At 37.5% G+C, this 14,500-nt stretch overlaps 1 non-coding gene across 1 annotated transcript; it reads right to left on the bottom strand.

Annotated features, from left to right (window-relative positions):
- Positions 1 to 1,330: 1,330 nt before the first annotated feature.
- LOC131169986 (small nucleolar RNA R71) lies at positions 1,331 to 1,437 on the bottom strand. Its single transcript, XR_009140930.1, has one exon. It is a non-coding gene; the product is annotated as a small nucleolar RNA R71 (small nucleolar RNA).
- Positions 1,438 to 14,500: the final 13,063 nt, after the last annotated feature.

Below are 14,500 nucleotides of genomic sequence, written 5' to 3'. Positions count from 1 at the left end.
GAGTGAGTAGTTTCCTTATTCTGGATTTAGGAGAGTAATGCTTGTAATTATTATTATGAATGAACATTAGGTTTTATTTACTGGATTTGAGATTCGTTTCTTGATTTAATTTCTTGTGATGGTACCCACTTAGACATGATTGTAGATGTTGATTGAAGGACTAAAAGGTGAAGATTAATATTAGAAAATCAAGATCTTGAACCTAGGAATTCTGACCTAAACATAGGCCGATACCTTTGTGGAACCTAAAATATTGATCAAAGGTCTTAAAGAATTTTAATTAATTTGATCGCCATAAAAGTAGGGTTTAAATTAATTAAAATACACCTTAGATGCCTTGAGAGGGGATTTAGGATAACTTAGGGCTAATTTCCATCAAGGAAAATGATCCTCAATTTAGTAAATAAACGAGATAACATCTCTAATAAGATTCAAGTGTGAAATCTTAACTCTAAAATTGTTCCAAAAATAAATTACTTCATTTTAAGTTTACCATTCTAGTGTTTAAAGTTAACAACTTCACTCCCTAAACATTCGAAAGCCTAGACAGTCAAAATTATTGTGTAGATTGGTACTTGCTAAAAAAAAAAATCCTCGTGGGAATGATACTTTACTTATCACTTTATTACTTGTTAGCGATTTGTGCACTTGTGGAGTTGTAAAACCAGCAAACAAGTTTTTGGCACCATTGCCGGGGATTGCTTTGGCTTTAGTAATATCAAGTGATAGGGAATTTAGCTGATTTAGGCAATTATATTTTAGTTTTATTTTAATGGTTATATTTTTCCTCTTTTCTCTCAGGTGCTCAATCTGGTATATGACCAGAACAAGGCCAGAAGAAGAAATTTTGGACTGTGATCCGGAGATAGACAGAATTCTGAAAGCCATCAAGAGAGAAAGGAAACATCAAGAGCAGAGTCAAGGAGATCCTGAATTTCCAACCATGGGCGATAATAATGACAGACCAAGACTCTTGAGAGATTACGAAGCTCTATTTGTCTAAGGATTTCAGCCCAGTGTCACTAGACCCACAGTGGAAGCCAACAACTTTAAATTAAAAGCAGCATGGCTCCAAATGATTCAACAAACCCAGTTTGCAGGTTCACCCACTGAAGACCCACACTATCACCTCCAGTGCTTTCTTGCCCTATGTGATACATTCAAGATGAATGGAGTATCTGATCAAGCAATAAGACTCAGAGCATTCCCATTCTCCCTTCGGGACAGAGCAAGGAAGTGGTTACTTTCTCAACCAGCTGGAACGTTCACTACTTGGGAGAATCTCTCTCAAGCTTTTCTAGCAAGGTATTTTCCACCTGCAAAGACTGCAAAACTAAGGCTTGAGCTCAACACCTTCAGATAAAAGGAGGGAGAATCACTCTATGACGCATGGGAAAGATATAAAGACTTGAAAAGAGAATGTCCACACCATGGTATAGAAGATTGGCCATTAGTGCAAAACTTCTATAATGGGTTACTACCCTCTATAAGGAGTACAGTTGATTCAGCTGCAGAAGGTGATCTAATATAGAAAACAGTGCCACAAGCACTTGAACTTCTAGAAAGGGTGGCATACCATAATTATGAGTGGTCAAATGAAAGAGGAAATGCAAGGAAAACTGCAGGGGTACTAGAAGTAGACGCCCTAAGCATGATAAATGCTCAATTTGATTAGCTCATAAGGAAACTCGAAAAGATGTAAGCCAACACAGTTAGTACAAATAGTCAACATGAAGACAAGTATGGAGGAGGATACATGAGTTCAAAATACAGCAATTTCAATGAACCCCCCTCAAAATAGATGAACTATGTGAATAACGGAGGAAACTTCAACCAGAGGTAGTCAAACAATCCATATTCAAATACTTACAACCCTGGATGGAGGAAGCACCCAAATTTCTCATGGTCTAATCAGCAGAACCAGCCAATAAACAAGCAATAAGGGTACAAACCACTAGCACCCCCTGGATTTCAGAACATAGGTTAAAACTTTGCACAACCACCACTACCTCTCTAGTACCAACAACCTGAAGCGAAGATGACTATGGAAACCATGATGGAAGGATTCCTAGTAGCTCAACAACAACAAACAGAATTGATTTAACAGCTGACTTCCAGAGTGGACCAACTTGCTACTCACAACAAGATGCTGGAGAATCAGATCGCTCAGCAAGCAAGCTCTTCAAGCAAGGTTGCTGGCAAATTGCCTAGCCAACCAGAAATGAACCCAAGGGAGCATTGTAAGGCAGTTACACTGAGGAGTGGGAGAACTATGGTACAACCAGAGGTAGAACCGACAGAGGGAACCATAGAAAAATCTAAAGACCAAGCAAAGAAAAAGGAGGAAGAAGCTAAGAAAGATCAGGAAGAGGAAGCGAGGAAGGCAAAGAAATTACCAGAGCCATACCAACCTCCCCTACATTTTCCTCAGAGATTTCAAAAAGCCAAATTGGACAAGCAATTTGGGAATTTTTTGGAAGTTTTACAGAAACTTTACATCAACATCCCCTTTGCTAAAGCACTTTCTCAGATGCCATCCTATGTCAAATTTCTTAAGGAAATTTTGTCAAAGAAAAGGAAGCTAGAAGACTATGGAACAATAGCTCTAATAGAGGAATGCAGTGTCATTCTGCAAAACAAACAGCCTCCAAAGTTGAAGGATCCAGGAACCTTCTCCATACCTTGCCTCATTGGTGACAAGAAAATAGACAAGGCTCTCTGTGGTCTTGGGGCAAGCGTCAGTTTAATGCCTCAATCAATATGTAAAAAGCTAAAGATCGAGGAACTGAAACCCACAACAATCTCATTGCAATTGGCTGATAGATCTATTAAATATCCTGTAGGAATAATGGAGAACATTTCTATCAAAGTGGGCAAATTCTTCATTCCAGTGGGCTTTGTTGTCCTTGAGATGGAAGAAGATGTTAAAATTCCTATCATCTTAGGAAGACCATTCTTAGCAACTGTCGGAGCTATCATAGACGTCAAAAATGGGGGACTAACACTCAAGGTAGGAGAAGAAGAAGTGGAGTTCAAGTTGTTCGACACAATGAAACACAAATTTGAACATGATGAATGCTTCAAGGTTGGCATAATTGACGAACAAATTAAAAAGGAATTTCATGAGACACATCCTAAAGATCCTCTTGAAGCATATATTGTGCATAGCTACACAGTGGATGATGAAAATACAGAAATAGCAGCCTGTGCACAACAGTTAGCAGCTCATCCACACCTACCATTAGCTAAAGCTTCCGAGATGGAGGAGTTGAAGGAGGAACAAACCAAAGGTAAGCTCCAGGAAAATGCCAAACAGGTAGAGCTTAAACCTCTCACGTCCTCGCTAAGGTATGCATTTCTGGACTCAAATTCTAAATATCCTGTTATAATCAATGCTAGCCTGTCTAAGCTAGAAGAGGAAAAATTGCTAAGAGAACTTAGGATCCATAGCAAAGCCATAGGATATAAGATAGAAGACCTGAAGGGAATCAATCCTTCGATTTGCATGCATAGGATACCCATGGAAGAAAATAGTAAACCCACAATCAAACACTAAAGAAGACTTAACCCAAACATGAAAGAGGTAGTCAAGAAAGAAATTTTAAAACTACTAGATGCAGGTATCATATACCCAATCTCTGATAGTAAATGGGTTAGTCCAGTACATGTAGTTCCTAAGAAAGGTGAGACAACTGTTATCCAAAATGCAAGCAATGAACTAATCCCTATTAGAGTAGTCACTAGTTGGCGAATGTGCATAGACTATAGAAAATTGAACAGTGCCACCAGAAAATACCATTTCCCTCTCCCCTTCATTGACCAAATGTTAGAAAGATTGGTAAAACACTCCTATTTCTGTTATCTAGATGGGTATTTGGGATTCTTTCAAATTCCTATTCACCCAGAAGACTAAGAAAAGACAACATTCACTTGTCCCTATGGAACATTTGCATATAGGAGAATGCCTTTTGGTCTTTGTAATGCCCCTGCTACATTTCAAAGATGCATGATGGCTATCTTTTCTGATTATGTTGAAGATATCATGGAAGTTTTTATGGATGATTTTTCTGTCTATGGAACTACTTTTGATAATTCCCTAGCTAATTTACCTAAGGTGTTGCAAAGATATGAAGAATCAAACCTGGTCCTAAATTGGGAAAAATGCCACTTTATGGTAAGGGAAGGCATATTTCTGCGACATTTGATATCAGAAAGAAGAATTGAAGTAGATAAGGCAAAAATTGAGATCATTGAAAACATGCCACCACCAACCTCAGTCAAGGGAGTGCGAAGCTTTTTGGGACATGCAGGATTCTACAGAAGATTTATCAAGGACTTTTTCAAAATAGCTAAGCCACTTACTAACTTGTTAAGTCAAGATGTTCCCTTTGATTTTGATGAAAATTGCCTTATTTCCTTTAACAGGATAAAAGAAGTCCTGATATCAGCACCAATAATGCAGCTACCGAGTTGGGAGCTACCATTCGAGGTTATGTGCGATGCGAGTGACTTTGCAGTTGGAGTAGTGCTCGGGCAAAGAAAGGATAAAAAGCTCCATGCTATTTATTATGCTAGCAAGATATTAGATGATGAGCAAATCAATTATGCCACCACAGAAAAGGAATTCCTAGCAGTGGTATTTGCAATGGACAAGTTTAGATCTTACCTTATTGGGACAAAAGTCATTGTATTCACAGATCATGCTACAATTCGGTACCTTTTGAACAAGAAGGAAGCAAAACCAAGGTTGATTCGATGGATTTTACTCTTGCAAGAATTTGACCTTGAAATAAAGGACAAAAAGGGATCCGAAAATGTAGTAGCTGACCATCTTTCCAGACTAAAATTGAAATACATGGAGGACTTCGAAGATCTACCAATTGATGATTCATTTCCTGACGAACAATTAGTTGCATTCTCCAGAGCTCCATGGTACGCTAATTTTGTTAATTTTTTTGTATGCAGGATACTGCTTCTAAATATGACTTGTCAGTGAAGGAAGAAATTCCTACATGATGTAAAATATTACTTATGGGAGGAACCTCTACTATACAAAAGATGTAATGATGGGCTGATAAGAAGATGCATACCAAATTTTGCAAGCAGGGTTTTACTGGCCACATCTGTTTAAGGATGGAAGATCCTTTGTGCTAGGTTGTGATTAATGCCAAAAAACAGGTAACAGTTCAAGAAGAATGAAATGCCACTGCATGGTATACTTGAGATAGAATTGTTCGATGTATGGGGAATAGACTTTATGGGCCCATTTCCCTCTTCCCGTGGATATAAGTATATTCTAGTTAGAGTTGATTATGAATCAAAATGGGTAGAAGCAATTGCGACACCAACCAACGATGCTAGAGTTGTCACAAGGTTCCTTAAGAAAATCATCTTCACAAGATTTGGCACACCACGAGCAATAATCAGTGATGCAAGAAGTCACTTCTATAACCAACAATTCGAAACACTACTGAAAAAATATAGAGTGACTCACAAGGTGGCCACACCTTACCATCCTCAAACCAGCGGTCAAGTAGAAATATCAAACAGGGAACTGAAACAGATTCTGGAGAAAACCGTAAACAGATCCAGGAAGGACTGGTGCATAAAGTTAGATGATGCACTTTGGGCATACTGTACTTCATATAAAACCCCAAATTCCACAACACCCTTCTGTCTGGTTTATGGAAAATCATGTCATCTCTCTGTTGAACTTGAGCATAAAGCTTATTGGGCAATTCAGATCCTAAATTTTGACCTCAAAGTTGCTGGTGAGAAAAGGCTCCTACAACTGAATGAATTGGAAGAAATCCGACAGAATGCTTACGAAAATGCCAAAATCTTCAAGGAAAAAACCAAAAGATGGCATGATAGGCGCATAGCAAGGAAAGAGATAAAAAAAGGAGATTTTGTCCTCTTATTCAACTCTTGATTGAAACTCTTTCCGGGGAAGCTGAAATCAAGATAGTCCGGACCTTTCAAGGTCACCCAAGTCTTCCCACATGGAGCAGTAAAGGTATGGAGCGAAACCTCAGGCGCATTCAAGGTTAATGGGCAGAGGCTGAAGCCTTACTTTCAGGAGAACCCATAGAAATGGGAGTCAATTGCACTCTCGATCCTCCTACTGACAGACCATAAACAAGCAAAGTCCAGCTAAAGACTATAAATAAGCGCTTTTTAGGAGGCAACCCAAAATTTTTCTAAACTTTCCTTTTCTTTTCCTTTTCTATATTGAATTTTTGTTTTATACTCATTAGTATTTCACTTAGTAGGAATTTCTTAGAAAGGGGACTAGAGATCAAGAGAGGGAAGGAATCACCAAGTCAAAACCACAAAAGGGAATTTGAAAAAAACCAGGGAAGTAGGTCTATTACTCAACTTTACATCCATTTCATGTGTTGTGATGATAAAACTTTTCATTTGCCAAAGATTTGAAAAATCAGAAAATTGCACGGGTCGTGTACTAGTTTTACACTCCTCGTGTAACTTTCTGGAAGTCCATAAATTTCATGCAATCTCAACCCTTTGGGAGATAGAAAATTACACGGGTCCATAGCTTAATTTACACGGACTGTGTAATGTCTCTAACAGAATAACTAAGAGACAAAAGGTTACACGGGGCTCCTTATATTTTACACGGGCCGTGTAACAAATCCAGTAAAGAAACTTAAGAAATAGAAAGTTACATGGGTCCCAGAGCTCATTTACACGGGCTGTGTACTACGATAGATTTCAAAAATTTCGGGCAGAAATTTACACGGCCCTACATGTCGGGACCCGTGCAGTGATACACGACCCGTGTATTTCATTGTAGACGCGACTCCTGGGGCACAAAACGCGTGAAACGAAGAGTCCTAACGGCTCTTTAAATGCACCCCTAGCATTAAAATCCTTCATAAACACAAAACCCTTCATCTCGTCCCTTCCTAGCCTATAAAAGCCTCTCAAATCTCATCTCCTTTCATTAAAAATCCTATTTTTCTCCTTCCCAAAAACTCATCCATGGCTCCTGCGAAGAGATTTGCAAGAAGGATAAGCTATTCTTCAAGGTAAATAGGAGAATCCTCACTTTCTCCACCCCAGCCTCTAACCCAATGCCCAAGAACGAGGGTATCCACTCCCCAACCATCTCAACAAGCCCCCCCTCCACTGCAACCACAGCCACAACCTGCTCCACAACCCAAAATCTCTATTCCTTGGGGATTTCGAGATGATGCCCACAAAGCAATGTGCACCCGACTTCATGCCCGAAAAATATCCTCCACCAAATAAATAAATTTTCCTCTTTTAGAGCAAATCGGGTTGCAAAAGGAAATCAATAGGCTACTTGACAGCATTGGGTGGACAAGGTTTGCCCAACTCCAATTTTTGGCCTACAAAGACACAAAGCTAGAATTTTTGGGTAGCTTCAAAGCTAACTTATGGCCCATTGACAGGGAGGACAGGGGTAGAATTGAGTTTCGCCTACTTGGTGTAGACCGGGTAATGAACATGGATGAGTTTAATGCCATCTTCAGCTTTGACAGTGCCGGCCACCAAGAGATCCCAAGGAATCGCATGTTGTACAACAACATCAACTTTTGGGATTCCATTGCACCAAACACAGAGCCATACAACTCTAGTAAATCTAAATCTACGGGCATCACTAGTCCAGCATTACGATACATGCATCGGTTCGCCGCCCACACCATCATGGGCCGTGGAGATAGCCTTGGCGTTGTCAATGCTAACGAGCTTTTCTTTTTGTGGTGTATGGTCATCAGACAGCGGTGCAGCACCGGCTTCTTCTTGTTCAACCATCTTCGATGCCTTTGCCATCAATCTACCAGGCACATTGTGCTTGGAGGCCTTGTCACAACCATTGCCCTCCAGTTCGGCTTCATTCCAGGACATCATAGATTGTGCTTTTTTACTTGAACATTGAGAATTGATCAAACTATCTACATATCCATGGGGATTTGTAAAAAGGTGGGCAACAAATGCTACTTGATGGATGCCAAAGGAAACACTATCCCTCAGAGAGACGAGGCAAGAGAAGGACTTGGTGAGACTTCACAGCCTCAAGAAGAAGGGCAAGGGCGGAGTTCGAAGAGTCCCCCGTTTGAGTGCCCCCATACACACCACCACCGACAGATCCGGTCCTCACATACCTGCAATGCATGGAGACCACAATATACGGTAGGATGCGAGCTATCGAGGATAGCCTCCAAGAAGCACACAACAAGCTGGACATGATAATGGACAAACTAAATGAAGAGGATGAGGAGGGTCTTGAAGAGGAGCAAGGATCACCAACATCACCATCATCATCATCAGAGACCTTTTAGAGCCAGGACTATAGGATAGGATCTTTATTGTAATATCTTTCATGCCCTAGTCCTAACTTGCAACCATAGGTCTCTTTTATTTGCTTTATGTTAAAAAAATTTTCATGCTTAATAAATATTATGCTCCCTTAAAATTTTTGTACGTTTGCTCTGATTTTGCACATTATGTTAACATTGAGGACAATGTCTGGTTTGAGTTTGGGGGGGATACATTTGCACTTGCATATCATTACATGCACATCATTGCATTGTTTAAATTCAGCTACATTATTCTTATGTATCAAAATTTTCGAGAATTTTTGAAAATTTTTGGATTGTAAATTGTGAAACTTAGCACTATAACCAAATTTTTAGTAAGCTAATAATTGGACTCCACGAGATAGAGGAATGAACATATCTAGATAGGCAAAAAGGGATTCTAACATGTTTTTTGTGAAGAAACTAATATCTTTTATGGAACTAGACTAGTTAAACCTCTTCATAACTATTAATTTATCACATTGAACTTGTAAAATTAGGAGAACAATTTTTAAAATACAAACAAACTTAAAAATTGCCTTCACTAGCTCTAGAGCATATCTCTTAGACCTATCAAGGTGAAATCCTAGCATATGCTTGATGAAGAAATGATTAAGGCATTCTTTGATATAGCCTCACTAAGCCTTAGCCACCCCTAATTAACATGTATATCCCTTGTAGCCAACTTGAAGCCTATGTTCATCCCTTAAAATTTATTGCTTACCCATGTTATTTACCTAGCCCCTAACCTAAACACCTACCACCCTTTTGAGGAAGCAAAATGCATAAAGAAAATGAAGAGAGGATGTGGAACTCAAGAAAGAATGCGAGTGTGCAATTGAAAGCAAAGAAAAATTTGCCTTTCCAACCCAGCAAAAGCAATGAGTTTGGGGGAGAGGACAAAAGGAAAAAGAAAAGAAGTCCAAGATAAGTATCATGGAAGCATGCTTGGCAAAATAAAAAGCCAAAAGCCTTTCCTCTCCATGCAAAATATGTAGAAACAAACTCAGTATACTTGGATTTTATGCATACATGCTATCCTCATATTTACATTCCCTAAGAACCTTTTCATTGGCAACCAAGTTTATCCCTCTAGCCCCATTACAACCCTTTTAAAGACCTTTTGATCTTTTGAAAAAGCACATGCTACATTATTGGAGATAGAAAATTGAGATATGCCTATGGAGTTGGAATTGAAATACTTCATCTCAATTACTCATGAAAGAGGCAGATTTGGGGGAGTTAGTGTTTCTTAATTCTATCTCGATAAATCAGGTTGTTTGTGGCTTATTAATGGTCTTGTATAGAGGAATAATTAGTCAAAACACCATGAAACGATGTGAAGTTCCAAATAGGCAGCTATTAGAACCCTTATGCCTTGAAAGAGGGAAATTGGTATGAAGGTTTAAGGAGTTTAATTCTATACTTATTAAATTGATGGTTGTATTCCTAAGTATCTCTAGAAATGTGTTTTAAAACAGAGTTTTGCTTTGCTTGAGGACAAGCGAAAGTTTGAGTTTGGGGGTATTTGATACACTTGACTTGTATAGATGTTTTTAAGTATATTTGCATACTATTTCATAGCATTTAGGCAAGCATTTTCATGCACAATAGTTGATTTCAATAGTTTATGTAATTTCTATTATAAAGCCCTTAATTCTATGTTTTCTGCATCATTTCAGGTGTTTGGGTGAAGCTACAGAAGTATAGGAATGCAAAAAAAGATTGGAGGAGTCAAGAGACAGAGAATTGCTACTGATAAAAAGTACACGGGTTATGTAAACCAAACGCCAGACTTGTGTAAATCTATGTGTAACACCCCTATGTTTGGTAGTGCGTTCTACTGTTCTGGTGACCAGTGTCGGTCCGGACAGCTAGGATGCCTAGAACTACATTTAATTGTTAGTAAGGAGACATAAAATAATGAAATACAAGAAAAAAAAAAGGGAAAAATAATAGCAATAAAATGAAATTAAGTTAAACGAGACAGCAACGCAGCGATGGGTGACCGCACGGGGAAGTTACGGCACAACCAATAACCGACCCCAGGACTACAGGGAACCCTCGAAATTTAGTTTCAAGACATAATTAAAGACTTATTGAAGTATAAATTTCATTAGAAATATCAAAGAAAAATTAATTAATTAGTACAAAGAAAAACGAGAAATCGAGAAAACAACAAAACTCGGTGTTACCGAAAAATCGGGAATGCAACCCGAATAGGGGCATTGTGATCATTTGACATCCCGAGTTACCTTTTGACCTAAATGTCCATTAAAAATAAGTGACATTAAAGTTGGAAAACCCAAGGAAAAAATGAAATTTAAATGAAAAATAAATAAGGAAACTTTTGGGGTAAGATTTTGAATAATGAAAAGTTTAACATTAATTTATCATTAAGCTAAGTTAGTGGACCATTATTCCTCATATAATATCATAAGTGGACAGAAATATCCACTAACTTTCTGCATTCATCATCTTCTTCACTTAATTTTCATTTGGCCGAACCAAATTTTCTCCCGAGGTCCATCCATGGCCACCCTTCATGCAAGCTCCATCTACCATGATTAAGCCATGGTTTCTTGCAAGTTTCTTCATTAAAAGTGGTGTATAGCTCTTGGGCAGATTATAGGGAGAAAAAAAGGAAGAGATTTGGTGAGATTTTGAAGAAGTCCAAAAGAGGTAAGTGGGTATTTTCAATTCTTGTTTCATTAAAAGTGTAACTAAGGTTATGGGTAGTTGAATTATGTTGCTTATGGTGGCAGCATGTGTATGTGAATAATTATTTGGATTTGGACATGTAAATGGGGTATGTTCATGTGGTTAAATTATTGTAATTGGACTTTAAAAATTATTAGTTATAATGTGTATGTTGAGAGTGGTTACAAGCTGCCCAAAATGACCGAAAAGTGATGTAAAGTGTATTAATGTTATGGTACCAAATCAGAATTGGCATGAAAGGTAAACTTGGTAAGTATTGAATGTGTAATTGGTAAGTGTTGAAATAATGTGTAAGAGTGCAGTGTACACTTTAGCTTAGAACCTTAAGTGCGTGACTCCAATTGGTATGAGACCAATTGGAGGTGAAACTAGGCACCAAATGTGCCAACTTACATGAAGGAAGCTAACGTAAATTCTGCCTAGAAGGTGACTTAAAAAATGACCAAATCCGGATTAGTGACTTGAAAGCCTGAAAATTGACCATTTGGGTAGCAGTTAGTGTTTCGACCATAACTTACTTAAAACAGGTCCAAATGACCTGAAATTTTTATCATGAATAGTTTAGACATAGATCTACAATTCTTATGAAGACACCAAAGCCCAGAAATGGCCAAAACCAAGCCAAATAGCTTGCAAAAGTTCGAGTACCAAAACTGGCAGAACCAAAAGTGACCTAAAAATGACCTAAGCCTACCATTTTAGTGCATTCTGTCCAGGACTGGTAAATTGACCATATCTTGGTCTACACAACTCATAATGACTTGAAAATTTACCCCACGTGCAATAAGACATAGACCTACAAGTTTGTAATTTGGACCAAAACTTGAAAATCGAGGGGACTAGGTCGTCGGGCTAGGTCAAAATAGCACATCGAAATCTGGTAAATTGCAATAAAATGCCATACACTTGGAAATGAAATTGGTAAGATATTCCAACACTAAAGGGCTATAAAATGTGACACATTGGTAACATTAGAATTAACTCACTTAGAGTGCATCAAGGGTCAACATTATAGGTTGACTAATGAAATGAATTGAAGGGAATAGTACCAAGAAAATTTAAATATTAGATTTTATTGTTAGAAACAAATTCGTTGAGTACTGAAACACTTTAAATTGTGTGTTTCAGTTGAAAAGGATATTGGAAAGCATAAGGAACATTGAGTCAAGGCCTAGGGGCAACTCAAATTAGGTTTGTGCACAATTAGTTTTTAACTGATTTTGTTCTGAATATTTCATATGATTAAATGACATATTTTTCTTATGTATTATGTTTAACAAGCATTGGATTTAATTCAATGATTATTGAAATTGTTATAGTATGTATGAATTTAGCTTTGTGAAATGGAATTTTCACAAGTATTAAGCATTGTTGTGAATTGAATAAATTATGTTTTGGAAAATTGTGATAGAACATGTTTTTAATTGTGATGGGCAATTTGCATGGAAAAATGCAAATTTATGATTTGAATTGTGATGAGCATAAAAATTATTGGATATTGGAATTGACTTTGAATCGAATTGTTTTGTGATTTATGCTCACTAAAAGGATTGTGATATTGTTTTATATCTCACTGTAGATGCTTGATTAGGTTATTACCCGTCTCTCTCATTTGTTGAGAAGACTTAGTTGTGTTTTGATTACCATGGTACGTGCACAGGCTTAGATTCTCCTCTTATTGGAGGTTAGATCTAATTTTTTTTTTTTTTATGTTATGGCCCTTTCGGAAGATTCATTGTCGTGGTGTGTATTGTGCACGATGATTTGACCTCCCTGACCATAGAGAGTTAGAATCCGATTCGACCTCCCCGACCATAGGGAGTTAGAATCACCCCGAAGATGGCCCTTTCGGATTAGTCTTGCATAATTAGTGAGATAAAGAATGTTTTTGAATAGTAAAGAATTGTGATTTCAATTGTAATTTATGTATAATTGATTTTGTTGGAATTACCTTAAATGGTTAGTTATGATTTGCTAAATTGAATTTCATGATCAAAGTCATTTTATACAAATGATTTATATTATTGGCAATGAATATTTTGAGTTTTGGAATTTGATGAGTATCCAGATTTTCAAATTATTTGCTGTAATTTTTGTTAAGGTATATTGTACTATGTTTTAAATTATAGTTGTGCACCGCTGAGTTCACCACTCAGCAATAGCTTTGTATGCTGTCGCAGGTGAAAGAGCATAGAGCAATTGAGTAAGCTTCTTTAAAGAGACATTCAGATCAGCTCCAGGTATACCCATGTACACAGGTTTTGATGTATGCATGTAATAATATGTATGTAAATTATTTGAGCAGTTGTATAAAAACTCTTGTAAAATATTTTGGTGTGTAATTAAATGTAAATTATTGTGATATAAATGTTAAGTTTGTAATCAATGAAATGTTCTTTATGATGAGATTGGTTTGAAAATGAATTGATTTGATTATTGAGATTGAATTGGTAGATGAAATGAAGTTTATTGGAGTTGTATTTAAGAAAACATATTGGGAGCGTTTTCCTTTTCAGGTTTAAAGAACTGTTTTCTCAAAACACAGCCGGCACTTTGCCGAAATTTTGAATAAAATTTTATAACACCAGATTTTAATCGATGATTTAAATTTCACGAAAATCATTTTAAAATCCCTTGTAGTATATCTAATGGGTTATCGGTAGGCGAAGTACGGTAATTCATTAGGTGTACTACGGGATCATGTTACATCTTACAGAGAAGTAGGGTGTGACATGTTTTGTAGTATCAGAGCAATGGTTTTAAAGTAAATTTTGAATTGTGAATTTGAAATCTTTTTGTCAGTAACTACAATAGCTCAAATGTTTGATACATATAGTACATCTACATCATAAATATGAACTAATAGAGAGGAATCTCCTTGTGTTGGTTGTATAGGAATAGAAAATCCTATGAAAAGATATGGAAGAGAAGAATGAGATAATAGAACAGTCTGTCATGGCAGAAGTACAAGTTGAGGCCCCAGCTCCACAAAATGTCGAAGGCCCGACTGTACCAGTTTTATCGGTACAAATTACTGCACAAATGACCAAACAAATGGCCACTTTCTTTCAACAAATAGCTGATACTCTGTCAACTCAAACTTAAATACAGACCCAACCCCCACAAGGGCAACATGAAATAGAGAAGAGGGAGAAACCTATGGGTCAGAGCTTGAACAGTAATTTGGGAAAGAGAAAAGAATTTGAGGAACCCTGAGCTCAGGGATATGACAAAGGCGGATCATCAGGGCAGAGAACACCAAGATCTAGTCGTCGAACAACCAGAAGTTCCTATTCTACCCGTTTTGGCCATGTTTGTGCTAAGCTACATGGAGGTATTTATCGTAAGGCCTCTGGAGCCTGCTACAATCGTGGAAAGCTTGGACACTTTGTTAGAAATTGTACTAGAGTACCTCGATCTACTCTCCAAAGTTC

Source organism: Hevea brasiliensis, chromosome 10 (genome assembly GCF_030052815.1).
Source record: "Hevea brasiliensis isolate MT/VB/25A 57/8 chromosome 10, ASM3005281v1, whole genome shotgun sequence".
Taxonomy (NCBI): Eukaryota; Viridiplantae; Streptophyta; class Magnoliopsida; order Malpighiales; family Euphorbiaceae; genus Hevea; species Hevea brasiliensis.
Note: the sequence above shows the minus strand (reverse complement) of the source record. Positions and strands in the feature narration are given on the sequence as shown.